This window comes from Peromyscus maniculatus, chromosome 15, assembly GCF_049852395.1.
Source record: "Peromyscus maniculatus bairdii isolate BWxNUB_F1_BW_parent chromosome 15, HU_Pman_BW_mat_3.1, whole genome shotgun sequence".
Classification (NCBI taxonomy): domain Eukaryota; kingdom Metazoa; phylum Chordata; class Mammalia; order Rodentia; family Cricetidae; genus Peromyscus; species Peromyscus maniculatus.
The window spans coordinates 46,827,961-46,852,073 of NC_134866.1; the positions used below are offsets into that span (position 1 = coordinate 46,827,961).

Sequence of the window (24,113 nt, forward strand, 5' to 3'; positions counted from 1 at the left end):
GGCAAGTAAATTACTTATTTGTAAGTAATTACTTTGCTTCTTCTGCAGCTATGAGGTAAAATATGCTGAACACAAGGGGAAATTCAGAGTGGCTCAAAGATTCCCCCTGGATGTGAACTGCAAGCTCAAACCGTGCTGGTACATAATAGCTTGGAATTCACAGATGTCATAGTGCTCTTTACCTCTGGGGGAAAATGATTCTGCCATTTTCCTTAACTACATCACAAGGATACTCAGTCTTATGCTAACTCAAACAACACAAAAACAGTCTCAGGAAAATTGCACTTGTTACTTATTTTTTGGTTGCTTTGTGAGATTTTAAGATATAGATCAGGGTTAGCAGAGAAAATGAGAACCAAGAAACAAATACACGAACACTCAAATTTATGATTTTTATCTTAAAGGAGATAAGTATTTAGAAAACCCTTTCCTCATGTTTAAAAAAAGTTACATAAAAACAAGTTTAAATTTGTAAAGTGCTTAACAAAACATCTGCTTGCTGAAACTGGGAGAACAAATTAGATCCCTAACAACTAGTTAGGGAAAGATTTGAATTTTCTAGAATGATTCTTTAGCATAAGATTTGTAAATTCCTTTTTAAAAATATTTTTGAGATTACTTTTATTTTATGTGTATGAGTGTCTGCCTGAAAGTGTGTTTTTGCACCATGTGTAGTAAAGGGCATTGGGTGCTCTGGGACTGGAGTTACAGAGGATTATGAGGCACTATATAGGTACTGGGAATCCATCTTTTCAACAGCTGAGTCATCTCCCCAGCCCCAAGACATGTACATTCCAAGTAAGGCTTTCCCAACAAATGAATAAGAATTATCTTGGAGTTAAAAAGAAACACTTTGCCTTCCTGGCAAAAAATTAACATAGATCTTTAAAAAAGTAAAATGCTTTTAACCTCAGCTAGCTGAAAAATTAAATTAACAATTTTGAAATACATTTCAAACCTCACTGATTTTGCAAAAGCAGGGAATTTTTTTTAAATATTATCTTCTTTTTCCCCCCTCAAAGAAGCTAGAACAGAACAGCTTCATGGGGCTAAAATGTCATTTAGGCAGGTGACCTCCTCACAAACCAAGAGTAGTTTCACTGGGACTATTTTGTGTAGATTCATCTCTGCCACATGGATGGTGTTCATCACAGGAGAGAGACCAGATCACAGCAAGTGGCCTGTGCTGGCCAGTGGTGTGGGACTGGGGAACACAGAAAGTCCCAGCAGGAACAGCCAGGCCTGACAGGTATTTTTCTGATCCTTCCTCATCCAAAAATCAATTCCCCATCCATCTAAAGGGGCCACCCTCTCAGTCTATACAAGTCCCAAATGCTGTGCTCCTAAGTTGTGGATGTGTCTGCACTTGATAGTTATTCTGCAGTGCCTCCAAGATGCCAGTTCTCTTCCCTAGAGGATGCAGCACTATGTCATGACCCTGACCCAGAGGGAAGAAAAGATGTGAGAAAATCAACTTCCACTTTGAAGAGAAGGGACAAAGTGAACAGGACCTAAAAAGGGGCCGGAGACAGCACACATACTGCACTGGAAGGTATCTAAGGTATCCCAAAGGGGAAATGACTCCTTTAGAACTCAAGAGTTCTAAAGTAAGTGTATATGAGATGTTTCCACATTGAATGTCGGTATTTTACATATATAGTAAAATAATATATATGGAAAATAGAGAAGATTGAATTTGAAAAAAAAACACTTAAAAAGTCAGGCTTGGTAGTACTTTTAATTCCAACACCTAGGAAGTAGAGGCAAAATGATTAAGAGTTCTGGTCAACCTTATCTACACTGACAACTTGAAGCCACATTAGGCTACATGAGATCATGTCTCAAAAAACTGAAAACATCAGCAACAAGAAGAAACATTAAAATAATATTTATTGTGTAAACCTGTTATCTTCCCACAAACCCACTTATATAGCTATTTTTAATCTGGTTTTTGGATTAACTACTCGGAGATGCTAACACCCACCTGGATGGTATAATATTTACTCCATATGCTTAGTGAAAATAAGTCCTGTAAACTTTTATGAGCATTTCTTTAATTAATAGCACCCAAAGTTGAGGACAGACCTTTTCTTTGAGGGAGTTCTCTGTAAACTGCCCCTACATACCTAGAACTTACAATCACCCTGCTTCAGCCCCAGGGAGCTGGTATTAAAAAGTCACTGCTCTGAACTCACATACTACTTTTAACTCTGAAATTAATGTGACTTCAGAACATAATCCTATTTGTGTTTGGGAGACTTCAGAATGATTGAGAGGGTAGCTAATCTGTATGTTCCCCAATCATTACTTGTAGATGGGAGATATCACTGAACATAGAGTTTTAGGGCCCATTTAACTATTATGAATTAAAAATTCATTTTGAAGTGTCACTATATTGATTGTTTCTTTCAAGTAATACATTCCCAATATGTAATCATCCTGAAGTGCAACCGTGAGAGACTAGCAAACTGGGCTGACAGTGATACTAATACAGAGGGCAGGTCGAGAGAAGAAGAGAGAAGGGGGGAGAAGCCATTACAAAACAAGTTGGAATTAAAAGAAGGCATGTAAACCCCAAAGACTTCAGTGTGCAAAGCCATGCTCCCTCCAAGATGCCCAAGTGCACAAAGCCATCATTTGTTGCAGTTTTCACCGACGGATCTGCCTTCTTCCCTTCCTCATGCTATTCTCAGCATGATTTATTATATGTCAATATTGACCTGACATTTTTACAAATGAAAGCATTCTTGCCCCCAGATTTTAATTCCTGTGGTAGGGCGACTGCCATGCCTTGGTCGTGACCAAAGGAAGGAGAGTCCTGTGATTCAGCCCTTTGCAGGAGCATCTGACTCATCTGGTGATCAGGGCTTGAAATGGCAGCATTCAGCATGAACCCTTTTCATCTCAGTTGGAAGTGCTGTGCCGAGGCATCTGATGCCTGGTACGTGCACAATAAGAATACACAAAGAGAAGAAAAACAAACAAGCAAAACAAAACATCCTGTTAGGCTGACCTGTGAGGAGCCTCAGAGCAAAGGGGAAGAGGATTACTTCCGATGAACAGAAAAGAACAGAAAAGCGAGTGGAAACTGTTATTTATACTTTCCTTCTACAAACTGTATGACTTCCAAGAAATTAATTCAATATATAGATCAACCCACCTCTCAACAAATTTTCATTACAAAAGTGAACTGAGGAGCAAATAACATTGTTTTGCAGCAAAGATTCTATTTGAGAGGAAAGCAAAGTATGTTTATATTGTAAACACTGCTAGTCAGTTAAAATATGATACCCCCAAATCACTTTATACCCAAGTTTTAATGAATTTTTCTTTTAATCCAGTTCTTTAAGTATGCTCTTCACACAACTCAAAGCAGAGTCCTTAAGAATTTGTTAAAATACCAGTAGGAGACTCCAACCTTTCCCTATGGGGTCACAAACACTGGGTGCTTGTACCTAGTAAGCTTGCTCCTTAACCATCTTCCTAGGTGATTCTAACGCCAAAACCTGAGCGAAACAAAGATATTTCAGATCTACAATAATCTACGCATATTCCATACTTGTAGTGGGTAGCCATTCCAGCTTGGTTCTGGAAGTTCCAACCCCCATTGAGACTCTGGCAACTGTCACGCCTACGAGGCGGGGCGAGGGGAGGCGCCGGGGGACCCGAGAGCTGGATGGGTCAGCGCTCTCTCTGGGCGCTCTCTCGGTGCCGGGACGCTGACCGGTGCAGATTGACTGTGCAGAGCTCCGGAGAACACCGCATGCGTTACACCTTCCCCAGACCCTGCGACCTACCTATTACTTAATTTGTGAGTTACGCCATTAAATAAATATCCTTTTAACTACGTGGAGTGGCCAAAATAATTTCTCCAATATCTGGCGCCCAACGTGGGGCACGAACCCACGACCCTGAGATTAAGAGTCTCATGCTCTACCAACTGAGCTAGCCGGGCTGACCCATCCAGCTCTCGGGTCCCCCGGCGCCTCCCCTCGCCCCGCCTCGTAGGCGTGACAGTTGCCAGAGTCTCAATGGGGGTTGGAACTTCCAGAACCAAGCTGGAATGGCTACCCACTACACATACTCTTTGTTATTTGGGAAAGCTTAGATTTCTGTAACTTGCAATTAGCATATTTTTAATTAATAGACCACATTCTGAGTGACCAAGAAGTTTTAATGGATTAAGTAAACATCACAATTCACATATTTAATAATTGAAAATACAATATATATTTTCAGTATAACACAACTATTTATTGCATGTAATACCAAGCCTGGAGGAAAGAAGTTTCTCAGTAAGATGGCAATATAAATTTATATGACTAGTGTCTTACTCATGGTCACCATCGCTGTGATGAAGCATCACGACACCAAAAGCAACTTCATGAGAAGAGGGTTTATTTAGCTTACATTTCCACATCATAGATCATCACCAAAGGAAGTCAGGGCAAGAATTCAAGTAGGGCAGGGCTCCGGAGGCAGGGGCTGATACAGAAGCCATGGAAGAGTGCTGCTTACAGGCTTACTCCTCATGACTTGCTCAACCTGATTTCTTCTAGAACTCAGGACCACTAACCCAGAGATGGAATCATCCACAATGGGCTGGGCCTTTGCATATCAATTGCTAATTAAGAAAATGCTGTACAGGCTTGCATACAGCTGGATCTTATGGAGGCATTTTCTCAATTGAGGCTCCCTCCTCTGATAACTCTAGCTTGTGTCAAGTTGATGTAAGACTAACCAGTACAACAACTAGAAATAAGAACTGAAGAGAAAACAGATTCTCTGTGAAATGCTTATTCCTCCAGAGTTAATACTCCAAGGGCAATGATTCGTGTTGCTTATTAGTCATACTTAGCAATTATTTTAGTGTCATTGTTATGGCCATAAAGCATTCTATTCTCTTATGGGGAAAATCTCTAGCAATGAGAAGGGCTGAAACTTGAGTTTTGTCATCATTTACTGAACCTTAACTTCAATCCGATGTCTTCGCATCAGGAGCATGTCCCTGGATCTAGTAAAAGAGTATTATTGCAGAGTTTGGTTCCAATATATAGAGCCATTTTGACCTTGAAAACCCACAAAAGTTTGATTCTTCACTTTACAATCCTTAGGCCTTCCATAATCCTCCTTAGGCTTCCAATTTCAAAAGCAGGAGGCAAAAAGTAGCTCAAACTCAACAAATATCATTGTGCCTCTACTCTCTACCAGGTACTTTAAAATCATTCTATGACTTTCAGTAGATAGCACAGTTACGTGACACCTTTTATCCTCTCTGTAGTGAACATCTATTATTTCTGCCTGTCTAGTGCTCATGTTTACTTTTTCTCAAAATAGCCATACCTACTTATTCTACTGGGATGGGGGGGGACTTTCTCTTCTTTTCATTCTGAGCCTAATGATAGTGATTTTTCCTCTCCCTTTTGTTCACAGAGGTTGACAGATGACTCAAGACAGCCCCGAATCCATCAGTAGGATTATTACATACTGAAGTGAACGGGACAAAAAGGCTCTTTCTTCCCCTTGGAGATGCGTGAGAGAGGACTGAATAGCAACAGGAGTGCTGACACTTGCCAGCTTTCGTGTTTTCTTGCCTCATAAACGCATCTGTAGTCGATGCTGATGGGAGTAACACGGAGAGAAAAGTGGATGTGAGCGTGATGGAAGCCTAAGGTCACACACGCACAATGGTGTTTGCACACTCAGGTGACATACGCACTCTTTGTTTGCACCCTCAGGTCACATCAGCATCAGGGTTCATGGTTCTTCCTCTGAGTCTAGAATCTACCTTTCTTGTAGGAATCTTTCTTGCTTGGGGTACCAGGATCCTGTCATTGGAACTAGTAGACAGTCAATAAATCAGATCCTGAATGATTAAAAAGTCTCCAAGGATTAAATAAATTCATAATTCACATACTTAATAATTGAAAAGAGAGAGTGACTATGACTTCACAAAGTCCAGTGTATTTGTCAGGAAAGTACAGGTGTGTATCAGCATTAATAAGAAGTCTAAGAGAAAGTGGATCCTAAGAAATGATGGCCAAATGAAAAGCACCAACAATCTGTCTCCTACCTTCCATCTGTATGGAATAATCTGCCTCCTGTAACTAGTTTAGAACTCCACTGTTGTCTGTTAAAGGCATGGAAATTCCAGGGGAACATTTGGACAATACATTTTAGTTCATTTCCATTTTCTGCTCAGCTACAGAGAGAAATAATGATAAGTTGTTTTATCAAAAGTAATAGCTTCTGTTCTTCAAATGAAATAATTACTTCAATACTGAATAAATGAAAGAGGGAACGAAAGGGTGAAGGAAGGAGGGAAATCATTAGGAACTATGGGTAGGGTATATTTAGAATCACAAGAAGAGCACTTACTTGCCTGGCATATGTGCACCTCTCACTTAATCTTCAACACCACAAAAGGAAAAAAGAAACTATTAATAGCCGGGCAGTGGTGGCGCACGTCTTTAATCCCAGCGCTCGGGAGGCAGAGCCAGGTGGATCTCTGTGAGTTTGAGGCCAGCCTGGGCTACCAAGTGAGCTCCAGGAAAGGCGCAAAACTACGCAGAGAAACCCTGTCTCGAAAAACCAAAAAAAAAAAAAAACTATTAATAAATAAAGGAAACCCAAGTAACAGACAATATTAATATAAATTTGTTATATTTTTCACATATATATCAGAATGTACAAAGGAAATAAATAACAAAAGATAATTAAAATAATTGAATCATACTTCATAAAATAAGTTTTCATATTTAACATTATTGTTCTTCAAAGGAACAAAAATAAAAACTATAATGAGATGCTAACACACTCATCAGAGCAACTAAAATTGAAAACATTAGCAATATCATATATCAGAACAAATGCTGAAACACTAGGGCTCTCATTCATGGCTGGTGGGAGTAAAAATTAACACTACCACATTGAAACCCTTTGCCAGCATTTACTGAAGCTGAAGTATGAGCCAGCAACCATAATTCTAGCTACAACAACTAAAAACAAAATGACTAAATGTGTGTCTCAAAAATCACAGCAATTCATAGTAACAGAAAAGTGAAAATAAATCAAATACACATGATAAACAGAATAATAGTCCATTCAATGGGATATTCTAACCGTAGTCCTACATATATATCCATATGTATGTGAAATTTATATATATATATGAAATCTGTGCTTATATATTTGTGAGTGTGTGTGCATATGTGCAAAAATAGAGCAAGCCTCACAAACCTAGTAACATTCAGTTCAACCCAAGAATCCAGACACAATGCACACACGTTCATTTCCATAAAGTGAAAGCACAGGCAAAAATCAAGGTATGGTAGTAGAAGACAGAGTCATGGTTCCCTCCAAATGGAGGGACTGGACTAGGAAGAGACAATAAAGGAAGGTTGGTTCTAAACTTCATTTTATACCTTGGTCTAGATGGTGGTTCTACAAATGCACACAGGTAAAAAATACAGAGCTGTACCCTCAAGATCTATGCTCCTTACCACGTCTTATCATTTCAAAGTCATTTTTCACAACTGAAAACCAGCAAACTAAAGGGAATGGAACTTAGCTCAATTTCAGTGGAGTGTCTGAGGAATACCACCATGAAGTCTGGATTTCTGTCTAGGTAAGTCATACAACAGAGAGTCTACAAAACACTTCAGTATTTAAGGGTTGTCTGGGGACAAGAAGAGATAAAGTAATAAGCAGAAGATTTAATACACTATTAAATCGCCTTTCTTGATCAATAAAATCACAACTGCTGATTTACAGGTTCCTTTAAAACTAAAGGAAAATAAAACCTATCTCATTCAGCCTTACACATCCTCTTTAAAACCCATGGATAGTGGTGAACTCTGTCTTGAGAGTGCAGGGTTATTACATTACTATTTAATTGTATAAATACATCCACCTCTTCCCAAAGCATCCTCAAATAATTATATTTTCTCTTATTTTCAAATTACCTTAGAAAACCCCACAAACGACAGTGCATTAATAAAATAGCATACACAGCAGGCTTATTGTTTCTAGCTAATCATTAAAGTACAATAAACATGACAAAAAGCATGTCTAGGCAAATATACACAGTCACAAATACCATCCAATCTCTCTCCAAGGCTCTGGCACGCTGACCTTATCAACCCAATTATATGGTTCCCCATTTCCAAAGCAAAGTTAAAGCAGTAAACATATCATTATGAAAGATAGGCAAAGGTTAGCTTCCCAGAGAATTGGTCATTCAAAATAGGATGATGGTTTTTGTCAATTTGTTTTGAGAAGTGACAATTGCTACTGGAATGATCTGTTCTGTGTTCTTTCGTTGATGTAATCTCTTGGCTATTGTTGAACACTAAATGTTAGCATGGGAAGGGACCTTAGGAGTCATTTCATTCATCTTCCTCATTTATAGAGGAAGAAAACTGTGTGTCCAAGAGCCCTAATTACTTATTTTTCATATAATATTTGGGATATGCCTATGTGTCTTTATGATGTAATTCAGAATCAGTCTGTGCGCTTTAATACCTAAAGGAACTTCACGGAGGAAGCCTTAGTGTATAAATTAGAAGAAACCTGCCATTTCTAGGTCTCCACTGAAGTGTTGGCATGGTTCTGATTTCTCTCATGAAATGTATGTAGACCAGTTGCCCTAGACCTCTCAGAAATAATGGAGGTCTAAACTAAAGCAGAGGCTGGAAATGGTGAAAAGAGCTTTTTTTTTTTTTAAAAAAAAAAATGTGAGTAGGAACCTCAGTGCAAATTGAAAGGAAACAGCCCCCCAAAGCAGGTAGCATGTGCTTTTTCTCCTGTGTAGAAGCCAGCGGGAAATAGAAGGGGGAATTGAAAGGGAACTACTGGGGATGTAGATGTGGAATAGAGGAAAGAGGAAGGATCACATGATCAAAGTGCATTTGCCTGTGTGGAAGTATGGTGATGACACTCCTTACTTTTTGCAACTTATACTGATTTTAAAAGAAATAAAATAGAGAAGCAAATATATACATATATATATATACATATATGTATATATATATATATATATATATATGGATTAGAGGAGGCCAAGTCCTAAGTTTGCTGTCTTAGAGCATGTTGTGACTGTCTTCAATCTCTTTTCCTGCTTGCACTCACTCATTTTTTCTATTCTCATTCTTGAGGTTGGTTAGAATAGTCTTCCTATAGTACATCTTTTATGCTCCAATAAACTCCCCAATGTCTGCTTTATTGGACTCTCTAGAAGCAGACACTAAGACAAAGACATTGGTGAAGGTGATTGTAACCAAGAGCTCCCAGAAAAAAATCAGGGAGCAGAAAGGAGGAGAAAAAAGTTGTCCAGGGCAAGCTCCAGAGTAAAGAGGTGCCCACAGTATGGGACCCCTGCTCACTGTTGGGGGAGGTTGAAAGATACTGTCAGTTCTTTCTATCCAAGATGTGCTTCGGAGAACCCTGTGGTCTCTGTGTCACGCTCATGATGAACTAAAGTTCTTACAGCTATATCACAGTGCAGTGTTTATTTCAGCTGACATTTCTTAGAATTAATCAATTCTCTTGGAAGGAAGAGTGTGAAGACTCACATTCAGGCACAAGCTTACCTTGCCCTTGATGTTATGGAAAGGTTTGCACATTAGTTCCATTGGAAAACACTAGTACAGCTTACACTTCAGAATAATCCTGATCAGGGGAGAGCAAGCCAAATAATTCACATCCCTTTATCCTGGATCATTCCTTAAGCAATGTGCATCAGGGTGGGTGCTCAGGAGATGGCTTAGCAGTTAAGAGTATTGGCTGCTCTTCCACAGAACCTGGTTCAATTCCAAAAACCCACAGGGTGGCTCGCAGCCATCTGTAACTCCAATCCTAGAGACAACTGATGCCCTCTTCTGGCCTCTGCAGACATTGCATACACATGGTGCACAAGACATAACTGAATGCAAAACACTCACACATATTTTTTTTTTATTTTACAATACTATTCAGTTCTACATAATAGCCACAGATTCCCTTGTTCTCTCCCTTCCTGTCCCCCTCCCCTTCCCCCCAGCACAGCCCCCATTTTACCTCCTCCAGATCAAGGTCTCCCCCAAGGACTGGGATCGACCTGATAGACTCAGTCCAGGCAGGTCCAGTCCCCTCCTCCCAGATTGAGCCAAGCGTCCCTGAATAAGTCCCAGGTTTCAAACAGCTAACTCATGCAATGAGCCCAGGACCTGGTACCACTGCCTAGATGCCTCCCAAACAGATCAAGCCAATTGACTGTCTCACCTATTCAGAGGGCCTGATCCAGTTGGGGGCCCCTCAGCCTTTGGTTCATATAGTTCATGTGTTTCCATTTCTTTGGTTATTTGTCCCTGTGCTTTATCCAACCTTGGTTTCAACAATTCTCGATCATATAAACCCTCCTCTTTCTCACTAATTAGACTCCCGGCGCTCCACCCGGGGCCTAGCCGTGGATGTCTGCATCCAGATTCCTCAGTCCTTGGATGGGGTTTCTGGCCCAACTATTAGGGTGTTTGGCCATCCCATCACCAGAATAGGTCAGTCCCAGCTGTCTCTAGACCATGGCCAGCAGTCTTTTGTGGGGGTATCTTTGTGGATTTTTGTGGGCCTCTTTAGCTCTTTGTTTCTTCCTTTATTCACGTGGTCTTCATTTACCATGGAAACTTAAGTCCAAGTGGATCAAGGACCTCAACATAAATCCAGCTACACTGAACCTACTAGAAGAGAAAGTAGGAAGTAGTCTTGAACGCATTGGCATAGGAGATCACTTCCTAAATGTAACACCAGTAGCACAGACACTGAGAGAAACAATCAATCAATGGGACCTCTTGAAACTGAGAAGCTTTTGTAGAGCAAAGAATACAGTCAACAAGGCAAAGCAGCAGCCTACAGAATGGGAAAAGATCTTCACCAACCCCACATCTGACAGAGGACTGATATCCAGAATATATAAGGAACTCAAGAAATTAGACATCAAAACGACCAACAGTCCAATTGAGAAATGGGCTTTAGAAGTAAACAGAGAATTCTCAACAGAGGAAACTCAAATGGCTGAAAGACATTTAAGGAATTGCTCAACATCTCTAATCATCAGGGAAATGCAAATCAAAACAACTCTGAGATACCACCTTATGCCTGTCAGAATGGCTAAGATCAAAAACACTGAAGATACTTTATGCTGGAGAGGATGTGGAACTAGGGGAACTCTCCTCTACTGCTGGTGGGAATGCAAGCTTGTACAACCACTTTGGAAATCAATATGGTGCTTTCTTAGAAAATTGGGAATCAATCTTCCCCAAGATCCAACTATACCACTCTTGGGCATATACCCAAAAAAATGCTCAATCATACCACAAGAGCACTTGCTCAGCTATGTTCATATCAGCATTGTTTATAATAGCCAAAACCTGGAAACAACCTAGATGCCCTTCAACTGAAGAATGGATAAATAAATTGTGGCACATATACACAATGGAATACTACTACGCAGAGAAAAACAATGACATCGTGATGTTTGCAGGCAAATGGATGGATCTAGAAAAAATCATCTTGAGTGATGTAACCCAGACTCAGAAAGACAAATATGGTATATACTCACTCATAGGAGGGTGCTAGATGTGGAACAAGGATGACTTGACTGCTACTCACATCACCAGTGAGGCTACCTGGAAAATAGGACCCCAAGAAAGACACGGAAAAATGGACGAGATCTACATGAACAGCCTGGACATGAGTGGGAGCAATGAAGGGAGAGGGTCGAGGGAAAGAGAGTAGGAGATCCTAGCTGGATCAAGAAAAGAGAGGGAGCACACATATATTTTTCTTTTGAGAAAAAAAATGAATTTTGTGAGGCTGTGATGTGAAAGATTCCAGGTCTCCAAGCTTGTCAAAATGTGATACTTCCAGCAGTCCTTATCAAAGAGATATGGGTGTTAACAGGACAGGAGTATATGGGAGAGGCACAGGACTGTGGGCATTGAGGGAAGAACCCTAGCCAAACATCATTGGCTACTTTGCTCGCAAGTCTACAGTTGGTCCTAGAGCACAGGACTCTCTTTGTGTAGTGTTCTTTCAAGCTATCTTTACGTCAATCCTATCCTATCCTCCCTCACTATACAACAGCGCCTTTCAATTTTTGCTTACATGTGGAAATCACCTGAGAACTTTTGGAAACTACTTTTTGATGCCTGAGTTCCACACTCAACCTTTCCAATTTGTAGGTCTAGCGAGGCCTAGATGTGTTTGTTTTTAATTCTTCCTCTGGCAAGTCTATTGTACAACCAACCCTGAGAAGTACTACTCCAGAATGTTACATTAAATACCATCAATTCCATGAATTTGGGAATTCCTTTCATTTCCTGAAGGGAAATGTGTCAACACTGCCCCCTTCCTTGTATACTGGAGTTTTATTGTCTGGTGCTTCTGCTTTGGCACTTGATTGATGGGAATAAAGTGGGTGTTGCTCTCAGGCAGGACCTGAAGGCAACTGTGAATCACTCTGAGTTAAACTAACAAAATTAAAACATAAAAATAAAATCTCATATCTGAAGAGAGCCTTTGAGGTCCTTAGCTTACAAAGGGCAAGCACAGGTAAGTTCAATGAACATTGGAAACAGATCTACTGATGAAACTCAGCATTATGGTGGAATAGTCATTTTAGAAGGACTAAAGAGATAATCAAGGAGGTAGACCTGAAGTAGCTCACTCACTATGCATATAATGAGATGGCACAAGATTTCCAGCCCTCAGAGGGGTCTTCCCTATAGCTTTGTTGACATATGTGCCTCTGTTCAGGCACATCCAACTTGGCTTTTACTGTTGTTGTGATAAACACAATCTTCAGAAGCAACTTGGAGAGGACATAGTTTGTTTCATGGTACACATCCAAATAACAGTCCATCCCCTGAGGAAAGTCAGGGAAGGAAATCAAGATAAGTAAAATCTGGAGGTTAAAAAACTGAAATACTGGGTGAGTCTCCATAGTCTACTCATCCTGCTTTCTTATACAACCCAGGACCACCTGCCCAGAGGTGGCACTGCCCACAGTGAGTTAAGATCTCACCACCCATAATTAACCAAGAAAATGCCCCACAGACATGACCACAGGCTAATCTGATAGAGTCGGTTCCTCAACTGAGAGTCCTTCTACCCATGGGAGGTGAGTTTGTGTCAAGTCAACAAGACCCTCGCAAGGCTTCACAATAGCCAAATAATTTGCTGATGAATTCCTAGTTTCCTAGCATGCTCAGTCAGACACATGGGTATGATCACAACAAAGGAAACTATACCTAGTGGGGAAAAAATTAATGTATAAAGAAGAGATGCGCAGGTAAGGTAATGAGCATATTCTAGCTGGCTTATTGGCTGTATTTCACATATTTAATATGATGGGGATTCATTTCATAAACTGTGAGCTCACTTGTACTAAAAAAAAATAAAACACTTCCTTTTTTGTTATTATAGCTAATACTTATCTCAGGCCTTCCTAGTTACAAAATGCCAATTTCATCACCTCAACTTATTTTTTTTTTTAGACAAACCCCACATTCTTCTGTTATACAAGAGCTTTCCAAGAGAAACAAAGATTTCTCTTCCTTCCCCCACCCCTCTCTGGGTGGTAACTAAGAGAGCAGATGGCTGCCACAAGTATAACCCTAGGAACACCAATCAAGACATTCACTTCTCAGCCCTCATTTGTCTAAGCTAATGTCCACCAGTGGTGAATAAGGGAGAGGAATGGGGTCCCTCCTAGGTCTTTTGAAGGCAAGAATTACATTAAGTATAAAATAAAAGGTATGGGTTTTATGTTTTGTTTGTGAAGTTTTTCCCTGGAAAAGCAGGTTGTGGGTTTCCCTCTGCTCTATCTGCTTCTAGCATATCACATGGATTTAAGACATGGTTCCTCTTCCTAGTCAAGCAAGGCATCCACAAGCTAATGGCTTGGTATGAGCATGGCCTGTGAGTCAGATTGTCAAGCACTGGGCTGAAAGCTTTTTTCTGGCTGACTTACAGTCACTTGGTGGTGGACAGATCTGGAAGTCCAAGATGGTTTCCTTCACATACTTTTGGTCTTGATGGGGATGGATGAAGGTGGGCCTTTTCTGGGCCTCCACCTCTCTTCTGCTTGCAGTATCAAGTCCTGCCTGAGAGAATATTCTAAGAGATCCCAGTGAGAACTGAGACTTAGCAGGCAGTTCTGTAAGTTACAACTGCTCACTCTGGTCGCCAGACAAGCTAGGACTGCCTACTTTTGAGGGGGATTTCTGGCCATACTTAGGATGAGTGGGAGGAGGAAGTAGCAAATTCTTCTAGAGACACTAAGAAATCCAATGAAGCTCAACCCTCTGAGAACCAGGGCTTTAATGAATGGATGGATATTCTTATCATTTATAACAAGGCTTTGGGATATTCATATTCTTTCCTTCCTTCTCTCTCTCACACACACTTCTACCCCCATGATCTACTGAAGTTGCCCTTCTCTGACACATACCGACTGAGATCTCTAAGGAAAGCTAACAGTGGGACTGGGGAGATGGCTCAGTGGGTAGGAGTGCATGTTCTTGGACCAGAAAGACCCGATTTCAAATCCCCAGGACCTATGTAAAGAGATGTGTACCTGTAACCCCAGAAGTAGAAGGCAGAGACAAGTGGATTCTGGGAATTCACTGAACAGCCAGTCCTGTGTCAGGGCAGCAAGGCAAAAACAATGGAAGAAGATACTCAGTGTCTTCCAAAGGCGTGTACATGCATGTGACATGGACGGACAGACACACACGGGGGGGGGGGGGGCGGCGGGGGGAATGACAAAACTGTAGGTAGAATGATTGCAAGAAAAAAAATCACTTCTATAATTATTTCAAATGTTTTTCTGTCGGTTTCATAAATGGAACTTGTGGCTTTTATGCTTGTCATTCCTGTGAGCTCATTTGCTCACACTCCCTCTCTCTCTGAAAGACAGTATGCTGTTGAAATCGGGCACACTAGGAAAACTGAACTGACAGGCCAGCAATGCTGAGAGCCCAGCTCCTCAATGTAGAACTCTAACAGCCTGTTCTGGGACTCCAATGCCTACTAAAAGCTGCCTTCTGTGTAATTAATGTACTGACTACCATCCAGTGCCCATGTTACATTAAACATAATGAAAATCCTATCACTTCTCCTTTACAGATGGAAAGTCAGAGGCACAGAGGGATTTAAACAACTTGCCTGTCACATGAGAACAAGGTCAATAGTTAAGTAAGTTAAGTTAAGCCTTGGAGTTCTTGCTCTCTGCAACTGCAATGTTGGCTTATTGGTGTTTTGCTTTGTTTTATTTTGTAGATTTGTTTTGTTTTGTAACCGAATTCACACAGTAGCTCAGACTAGCCTAGCATTCACTATGTAGACCAGACTGGTCTCCAAATTGCAGAAATTCTCAGGCCTCAGTCTCTTGCCTGCTGAACTGTAGATGTGAGTGACCATAAGTAGCTTAATTTTAATAAAGTGGCTTAATTTTTGCTTTGAAACTACAACCAAATAAAACAATGCAGTCAATGTTGCTTGCTGGCAAAACACTGACCAAGTGTTTATGACACTGACTCTTGGGTGCAGGTGCGGCCATACACGTGAATGAGATTCTGTTTAACATTACAATTGGCCAAGCATCCCTTGTATCATAAGAACCAGCAGTGTTAAACAACCAGTATATGTGGAAAATGCACTTAGCTAGAAAAAAATAAATCAGTAATTCTGAAAAATCTAATTACATGCATAAAGGCAAAGATAGCCTAAACTCCACCCATTTTGCCTAGCATTAAAATACAAACTTCGAAAAACCTTCCATGATGATATCAAAACAATGGGGCATTTCTTGAAAAGCACCGAACGATGAGTCAGCTGTTGTTTTATTTTATGTTGGAATGATTTTTTAAAAACGGTGCCTTTAAATTGTGCTTAAAGTTGCTTTCTTTACATACATGTCATCTCTGGTGACAGCTAAAGCAAACTTACCAGGCCCCAGCGGTAGAGTTTAGAAACAAAACGTCAGCCTCAGACAGACTGGAGCTAAAATACTGCAGCGACCGCCAAGCCAACCCACCAACCACAGAGGCTCAAGTAAATAAAATACGATGCCCCAGAAAACCTGGCGGCAAGACCTGGCTGAAGGAAATCTACTATGAAAATATCATGAGCGTTAACGTAGTGGGCCTCAAGTCCATTGTAAGTTTAGCACTGTTATGTTACGATCAGTTACTCAACTGCAATGTGTGTGTGTGTGTGTGTGTGTGTGTGTGTGTGTGTATCCCCTCCCCTGAAAACCTGCTTCTTGATACTCCAAGAGAAACTGCATACATAAGCAAAAATCCACAGATACCAGAAGCTAACCAAGGCAGGAAGCAGAAGGAAGAAGCCTGACGGCCACCTAAGACATGAGTGTGGTTCTGGTGCTACTGTTTCAATTTCTGTTTTGATTTCCCCCAGATTCCTGTCACTAAAGCCATCTGGCACTTTTCAGTCCCAAGCCCCCCCCCCCCTTCTTCGCTTGGGCATCTTTATTACTTCAAACACATAGGCTTGCATGTGCACGCATGCATACACATACACACACACACACACACACACACACACACACACACACACACGGATACCTAGGTTTCTAATGTTAAGCTAATTTAATTCCAACTTTGCCGATCTACAACACAGAGACACATACTCACGCGGCCTCTGTCTGTTAGCACAGCAGTGCCCCTGGTCACTTGAATCCTCAGTTTCCCCAGTCAATCACAAAGATATAGCTGCATCATCATAACTGAAAATTTTAAATGTAATAATATATTAATGGTAATAAATGTTATTTACATAAATAAAAAATTATATTCTTCATCTGTAGGCCATCAGTCACTAAATAAGATAATGTAAATAAACATGTTTAATATCTATGGGTAGTATTTGACAAATGTTGCTTCTTTCCCCCCTTCAGTTCAAAGTATAAAACAATTGGAGAGTGGAAAAAGGGATAAGGAGAAGTCTTTCACATAAAACCTAGACTGTCAGTTCCATGAGGTCTGGACTTTGTTTTGTTATCGACCGACTCTTAGCACTTAAACCACTCCCTGCCAGAATCGCACTCAGTGACTGTGCTCAACACATGTGTAAATGTTAGCAGGGGGAGGATGAAGGGAGGAACAGAAGAAAAGAAATCTGGCCAAGAAACTGTGGCCCATGACACAGTGTTCTATAAAGTCCAGTGATTCCTACCTAAAAGCTAAGAAATCATGCTCTCCTTGGATACAGAAAATATATTAACACAACTATCTAGAAGGTTAAAACGAGGAAACAAGCTTGGCTAGAATCCCACCGCAGCATTTGATAGCTCTCCTAAAAGTCCCTGGCTGTTTTTGAGCCTCCATTTTTTCATTCATGTAGTAGACAGAGTGAGTAACAAATAGCGTTGAGAATCAGTTAAGGGCTGGCTTAGGATTCCTCACATGATTGTCTTGGGAGAAGGGCCTTTAGGGAGGATGAGTTCACACAGGAAAAGCCATCTGAGGACACAGTGAGAGGGCAGGCCACTGTTGGGAAGGGAGGAAGAGAGACCTCGGGATTCCTGGGTATATTCCCAAAGGAATCACAATCAGCATCCAATAGAGACACTGTCACAGCCATGTTCTCGTGGCATTATTCATAATAGGCATTTGTGGACTCAGCCTGGTGTCTATCAACAAATGAGTGGAAAAGGAAAATGTGGCATGTATGCATGGGGGAACATTATTCAACCATAAAAATGTAAGTCATGTTGTTTTCAAGAAAACTGATGGAACTAGAGATCAGACTCAGAAGGAAAACATCACCTTTTTCATATTCAAAGTCTGTATTTAAAAAAAAAACTGAAAATAGAAATATGGCTGGTTGGGAATGGGAAGCCAAAGTGAAGGAGTAGGGTGGACAAGAGAGGATGACCATGAAAGGTATTGAGACCAAAGTATGGAAGTGCCAAAAGGAAGTCATTTTGCTGATTAAAAAAAAAAAGTTAAAGAAACCAATCTTTCTAACACCTTGCCCTTCAACTTAGAGCCTCCAAAACTACACAGAACAAAATCTCTTGTGTAAACCATGTGGTGTGTGGCAATTTGTTATGACAGCTAGATGTCATAACATGGCATCTTATGATGAGCACTGGGACTGGAAAACAGAAGGGAACTTAATTCCAGCACACAAGCGATTCTAGCCAGCATCGCCATCAGGAAACAACACCCCATGAGCCACGTTTCTCTGCCCCTGTTCATACAGACTGAATCATTTAGGCCCAGAACTGTATTTTAAGGTCACCTGTATAGCAAATAGCCATTAAAGATATAGAGGGGTGGTCTTTTCCTATGGAACAAAATAAAGGTTTGATTATTTTCTAGTATACTAAAGATAAGTCTCCTTCCAGGGCAGGAATCATTTGAGTTCTTTGAATCTATTATAAAATGATATAGGTTTCCTAATCTTAGAGTTTCCCAGCTATGATACAAACCCACTCCATGTATAGCACCCAAAGTGGATGCTCCCTTTCTCAGTGAACTTGGGGTCAAAGTCAACTGACAGGAAGCCCACATTGCCTGTAACATCCTGAACAATGCATCCAGGGTTTCCTCTCCAGGAGTCACATGTCTCCTGGCAGATCCATGAGCCTATGTCAACCTCATTTCTTAACTTATATACAGATTTTTTTTGACAGTTGGCACACATTATTACCTGTACTGTTTCTATTTAGAAAATAAGAATATAGGAAAGTAATTTTAAAATTCAATACTATAAACAGTAGTGCTTTTGGATTACATGCTTAACGGCGAGGCAATTAGTGGTAAAGTACCCTCAAAGTTAATCCCATCAGCAACTCCAGACTCTTCTATCCACACTTAGTTATTTCTCGTCTGCCAGCATTTCCTTTCACCTTATGATTATTTCTTACTTCTCTCCCCTTATTTCTCTCCCTTCACAGCTAAACTTTGAAGTACCATTTTTCACTATCTTACTTTCCTCACCCTTCAGTCTACTTCTGCATGGCTTGCCTCACCTCCATAGGTTTTGAAAAGTTTGACTCTTGTCAATAATGATATCTTTCATCACTTCTCTTAATTTACTCTTTCCCAGCATTTAGCACTGATATTGAGTCCCTCATCCTTTAAGCCGGTTGTTCTCAACTTGGGGATCAAATGACACTTTCATAGGGGTAGCCTAAGACCACCAGAAAAGAGATATTTACATTATGATTCATACAGTACAGTTATGAAGGAGCAATGAAATAATTTCATGGTTGGGGGTCACCACAATGTATGGAACTGTATTAAAGGGTCACAGCATTAGAAGTTTAGAATCACTGCTTTAAACCCTTTCTTGTCTTTGATGTATATAATATCACACTGTGTTAAGTTTTTTCTATTTTTTGGTCCTTTTTACCTATTTACCTACTCAGGTGACCAAAGTCTCTGTTACTAGAGGTTTGGTCTTAAGTTTCCATCTCCTTAGTATATTGTCTCCCCTATATGATGGGCCTTGGTGTTCCCATGTTTAGCCTACTGAGAAAGACAGACAGACCTAGAAAGACAGACAGACAAACACATGCAGCACATGCACACACTCTGCACACACACACACACACACAACACACACACACATACACACACCCTTTCCATGTAGTCTGGAAAATAAGTAACCCATGAGACATCTTTTTCTCCTTCTTTTCATCCTACTAAATCAACTATCTTATCTCCCTAATACCCCAATAGCTGCTTGCTTATCTACTTATCTTGCTTATCTACTATTATAGCTACTTATTACAGCACCTAGATGTTTGGAATAACCTCCTCATTGCCCTTTCTACATTCTCTCTTAGAATCCCACATTGATTTTTTTCCACATAGAGACCAGTTTTATCTTTATAAACTGACAGTGCCATCATTCGTGATCACATCCATTTAATCTCAGCACTTCAGTTGGTGGAATGCTTACTCACACGTTCCCCTCATGCCATCAGGCTCCAAGGGCTCTGCCTCTCATTTTCCACTCTCTGGCCAGGCTTTCTTTTGTAGTCTCATTGTCTACTTTTGATTCCTCAGTGACCCCACGGCCCTCAATGTCATGTTCGCACCCATCTCACAGTCAGTTAAAATGCATCTTTTTCTTCACCAACCATTTTTAGACTCTACTCTCATCATTCTTTAAGTATTCATTTGAACTTTTCTTATTCCAGAAATATTTTCACGATCTTCTCTCCCCTGGCGGCAACATACACTTTTTTCCACCTATAATGAATGTTATAATTATAAATACACATTTATATTTGCCCCATGTCTCTCTTCAAAAATTCACCTCAAAACAAAAATATAAGCAAAAGAACAACAGCAGCAGCAAAAGACTCACGTGGTCCTATCTGCTTTTCTCACCATAATAAGGATAGTTGGCCAAGAGGAAGAGAAGTTAATCTTACCTAATACAGTACTACCACGAAGAACTAAACCTAACTGAATCCATCTAACCAGAACCCAATAGTGCATGACTAACTGAAGAAGGCTTAAGTGTTTCTCAAAGGAATACAGGGATAATCCATGTCGCCAGGATTAATCATCAGGATTCATCATGTCATCAGGATTAATCAACAGATGTCAATATAGAAGACTATTCCTCTAGTGATCTGAGTAAACAATATGTCCCAGTATTCACACACTATGATGTAATATCCCCATTGAATCTGGTATTCTCTGAGACTTGAACTAACCAATAGAATGGTGACTGTACTCTTAGTAATTAACATAGTCCTATACTAGTCCCACTCACTCTTGGAAGAAAGGAAGGTTGACTCTCTCTCTCTCTCTCTGTGTCTCTCTCTCTCTTTCTCTCTGTCTCTCTCTCTGTCTCTCTCTCTCTCTGTCTCTCTCTCTGACCTAATCATCACTGATAGGGCCCACTACTCCAAAAAATGTTACCATAGGAACCAAATTTCAGCCTGGCTATGTAGCTAAACTTTTTTAATGTCAATATTGCCATTTAATGTACATAATTGTCAAATAGCTATACCATTGGGATTTTGAGACAGAGCAGTGAAACTATGTGTATACTCACATATTTCACTCATACATAGTAAACACATTGATGCTAAGATACATTAAATTCAGAACACTGGTCATCTTTAATACAAATCAATATCCAACATGTTTTAAAAATTGATGACTTGTTATTTGCCTTTGTAAATAAACATTACAAAATCAAATCATCTTTCTCACAAGCTATCTACTTTTCTCATAAAATATTATTTTGTCAACCACAATGTTTTCTCCTGAGAATAGACTATTAAACTTGCTTGACTGTAAAGTTCTCAGACATTTATAAAATCATTATGATACAGCTGATGAGAGAGAGAAAAATATTTAGCTCTTGAGCTGACATTTTCACAACATTTCAGAGAAGTGAAAGAAGAAATACAAGTGACATCATCCTTAGTTAATAATCTTCTGAGTTTCAAAAGGGGCCATTGTTTGCTAAAGACCAGTGGAGAGCTCCATGCTAGCATATAAATATCCTTGAACAAAAGTCAGAACAACAAAAATGCTCACACCCCTGATTCCAGCTCACTTACTATCATCAAAAGCAAATCCCTGCACAATCCATTTCTTTGAACAATCACTTGGGGGATCAGCCTGCAGACCACTAGTTTTAAAGTGGTTGGTCAAGTGGCAAGAATCAACACTTGATTTTGAATCAAGTAGCTATAACCACAGCAGTTATTCAGCAACATTTCATTAGAGAAATCAGGACTTGTGCCTAATATTTTGAACAAAGACGGTCTTACATAATTTTTCACTTTAATGGCGGTTTTAGCCTCCTCCTGGAAGTAACTATTTCTGCTGAAGGGGACTTTTCACACACTTACATTAATTATTTGAGTAGTGCTGACTACACAACACCCAACATCTTCAAATGATGTATTAGAATAGTCAGAGCAATGGCCATCATGGGAAGTTGTGATGGACTACAGTTTGAATTTATGCTTATTGTTGATTTCATTTTTGATTGGCAATAAATTATGAAAGGCTCAAATCTATCAAAATATAATGAATGCAAAGTAAATCACTAAAATGCAAAAATAGAAATTCTAAAATACTTCTTGAGCCTTTTACTCAAGACAAAATTAGTTTCTTATTATTTTGAAATAGTAGAAGTTTTTAAAAGACCATATTTGATTCCAACAAGGTAAGCAGATAGGCTGACTGCAGATATTCACCTCTCCCTCAGCGCCTCCAAATCCAATCCCCCAGTTACATCCCCAGCTCTGCAGCAGACCACTTGCTGAGGCCTCCCTTTACCCTCTCCCCCCATTTCCCGTGGATCACACAGATCCTCCCCTCCTAAGTTCCCCCCTTCCTACTCATTGCTTTATCCCAGTTCCCATCTCCAACAGGCACTCCTTGGGAACCTACTACTATACTCATAGGTCAGCCATCATCAGAGAAGCTTCCTCTGATGGGAACAAATACAGAGACTCACAGCTAGACATTATGCAGAGAGTGAGAGATCTTGGAACACTCAGCCTTGAATGGGATGTCCCTTATCAAATCCCTCCCCTCAGAGCTCAGAGAGCCTGATTGAAGAGGATGCAGAAAGAGTGAGTGTAAGGGCCAAAGAGGAAGGAGGACATCAAGAAAACAAGGTCCTCTAAATCAACATGAGAAAAGCTCATATGAACTCACAGAGACTGAGGCAGCATAAACAGGGCTTGCACAGATCTACACCAGGTCCTCTGCATATATATGTGGTTTCCAGGTTAGTTTTCTTTATGGGATTCCTGAGTGCAAATGAGTAGACCTCTGTTTCTTGTGCCTGTTCATTCTGCTTGTCTTGTCCAACTCCAAAGTGTTGGGTTTGTTTTATCTTATTTTATTTTTATCCCTTAGAAGCGTGTTTGTTTTCTAGTAGGAGACAGATGGGAGGGGAGGGAGGAGGGAACTTTGAAGAGTAGAAGGAGGGGAAACCATAATCAGGGCTTATTATGTTAGCAACATTTCTGTTTTCAATAGAATGGAAAATAATAGGCAGTAATGAGACAAAAGAAAAAAAAGATAGTATTCATCTTATATTGTCTTTCCTTCTCCCTCCTCAATTAATGCCAACACCCATTTTTCCCATATCCCCTTTCATATCACCAATATCTTGTTATCCTCCTCTCTAGAACTTCTTCAGTAAGGGTGTGAGGAGACGAAGGGAGCAAATGATGTAATTATATCTTCATTGAAAACAAATATATTATATAAATAAAAAAATAAAAGATAGTACTCAAAAATTACTAGAACATAGTTCTGAAACAAGAATACACCACTGTTCCTGAATTCTGCAGGCTGGATAAAAATGTTCCTGGATTCTGCAGGCTGGGATAAAAATTGTTACAATGTAGAAACATGTCCTACGCTTCCTCTCTCATGCCTTGATGGCCATCCTTATCCTGTGAGGATGAAATATTCTAGAACCTTTATTATCCACCAAAGAGGCACCTTATCTACTATACAGCACAATCTTGTTTTGGAAAATGATATGAAGAACCGGTTTTAATTTAAATCTGATATAACATGTATTAGAAAAGGAGTTTTCATTTAATATCACAAGAGTATCATTTGTCTAATCTAATTATAACAATTTCTGGCTGCAGTAAAGAACTTTAGGTCAATAGTAGAGACAAAAACATTTGGCTAAATGACTAATATAATATAAGCAGATATTCCAACATCTATTATGTTTACAGTGTCTTCATTGAAGAGTTTCCCCAAGTGATTTGGCAATACAAAATGAGATATGCCTTGGAATGGTGATGGAGCATCATCTATCAGAAGTGGGTAGGCTTTGGCCTAGGCTCTTAAAAATGTCCTGTGAAACCCTCAGTTCTGCCAGGAGTAACTGTATAGATTGGTTCTTTCCACAAATCTCATTACCCTGTCCATTTCCAGAAAGAAAGCATGGCCTGGACCATGCTTAAAGATAGAGATTTGTTGGAGAGCAGTGGTTCTCAACAGTCCTGATGTTGTGATCCTTTAATACAGTTCCTCATGTGCTGGTGACCCCCAACCATAAAATTATTTTCATTGCTACTTCATAACTATAATTTT

General features: G+C 40.0%; 1 protein-coding gene and 1 non-coding gene across 10 annotated transcripts in view; both read right to left on the reverse strand.

Annotated features, from left to right (window-relative positions):
- Positions 1–24,113, reverse strand: part of Pde4d (phosphodiesterase 4D) — a 1,451,136-nt gene that overhangs the window by 1,111,685 nt on the left and 315,338 nt on the right. The window lies entirely within an intron of this gene.
- On the reverse strand, positions 3,883–3,955 carry Trnak-cuu (transfer RNA lysine (anticodon CUU)). The gene has a single exon. It is a non-coding gene; the product is annotated as a tRNA-Lys (tRNA).